Source organism: Chrysochloris asiatica, unplaced genomic scaffold (genome assembly GCF_000296735.1).
Source record: "Chrysochloris asiatica unplaced genomic scaffold, ChrAsi1.0 scaffold00125, whole genome shotgun sequence".
Lineage (NCBI taxonomy): Eukaryota > Metazoa > Chordata > Mammalia > Afrosoricida > Chrysochloridae > Chrysochloris > Chrysochloris asiatica.
This window is the reverse complement of record NW_006408643.1, coordinates 2693031-2694790: the sequence shown is the minus strand read 5'-3', so window position 1 is coordinate 2694790 and position 1760 is coordinate 2693031.

Genomic DNA, 1760 nt, shown 5'->3' with positions numbered 1-1760 from the left:
GGCACTTAACAACAATGAGTCAGAACAGACTTGATAGCACTTAATAACAACACCACCACCAAGAGAGAAGGGTAAAAGCATTTTCCCCATACCTACCCCTACCTTTAAAAATTTTTTTTTAGCCTGGGGTTTCTAATTTGCAGCCTCCATTATGAATCACTGAGCTACAATTAATAACATGATTTTGTTGTTACCCTGTTAAGTCTTACAGTTACTTTTAACCTATGACAAATTATTTCTTAGTGTGACACAATGTTTCCTATTTGAATGTAGCAATGTAAACAAAGTAAATAATAATTTGAGGATTTGGCAAAGCCCATGATTGGTGGCACTCTCTGTAGCAACAAAGTTAACATTGTTACAAACAGCGGAGCCAGAAGGGGTATGTAATGGCTGGTAAATCCCATGGCTACAAAGTAATATTTTGGATCTGGGCTGTCTGGCTTCCAATTATGTAACTGAGCAGTTGCTACCTTAAGTCTCTATCGCCCTCTAGTGATCTAGTGTATTTGCACCCAAAAGGACTTGACTATTCCTCTTGTCTGTGGTTCTAGTGTGGTACTTGTAGGATAAAGCACTTGACTGCCAACCATGAAGTCGGAAGTTCAAGCCCACCAGCTGCTCCTCTGAAGCCCTATAGAGGGTTGCTATGTGTCAGAACTGACTTGTTGGCACTTAACAACAACAAAGTTGTCCAAGAACTCAAATGGCCTATTGTATTAGGTAAATCTGCTGCACGAGACCTCTTGAAAGGGCTCAAGAGCAAAGATGTCAGTCTGAGGACTAAGGTTCACCTAACTCAGGCCATGATATTTTCAATAACTTCATATATATGTGAAAGTTGCACAGTGAATAAGGAAGACCGTAGAAGAATTAGATGCATTTGAGAATGTTACATATAAAGTACCATGTGCTTTCAGAAAAACAAACTTATGTTGAAGAAAGTACAGCTTGAATGCTCGTTAGAAGCCAAGATGGCCAAACTGCATCTCTCATACTTCAGACATATTATCAGGAGGCACTAATCCCTGAAGAAAGACATTATGCTTGGTAAAGTGGAGGGTCGGCGAGGAAGAGGAAGACGCCCAACAAGCTGGATTGGCACAGTGGCAGCAGCAATGACCTCAAGTGTACCAATGGCACAGGACCGAGCAGTGTTTCCTTCAATTGTGTACATAGAGTTGCTATGGGTTGGAACTGACTCCACGGCGCCTAACAAACAACAACAGGTAGTCTAGTCCTTTGGAATTTGTTTTTGGGGTCGGGAGAAGGATCTCCCTTCTGGCAGTGAACGCGCTTGGGTCCTCATCAAAATTTTGTAACTTTGAGTCTGCCCAGAGGCACCTGGGAAAAAGACTTGGTGTTCTACTTCCAAAAACTCAGTTACTGAAAACCCTTTGGAGCACAAGCTCCATTCTGACACACATGAGATCGCTGTGAGTTGGAATCAAGTCTGTGCCAATTGGGAAAACTATCAACCATTTCTCTATGCCTCACACTTCCCTGCCGGCCACATACGTAGTCAGCACGGTTCTGTCCACACACTGTCCACTCACAGCCATATTCAATAGGACTAAACTATACAAAGCCCAGTGATCACTCACTCAAGAACTTCTCCAGGTTAACTTCAATTCAATACAGACCATACATGTTGACCTTATCCCATAGACACCACAGACAGCAGATTAACAACACGTGCAACAACACATTTCTCCAGAGAAGGATGTTGTTGTCAGGTGCCATCGCATCAGTACCGACTC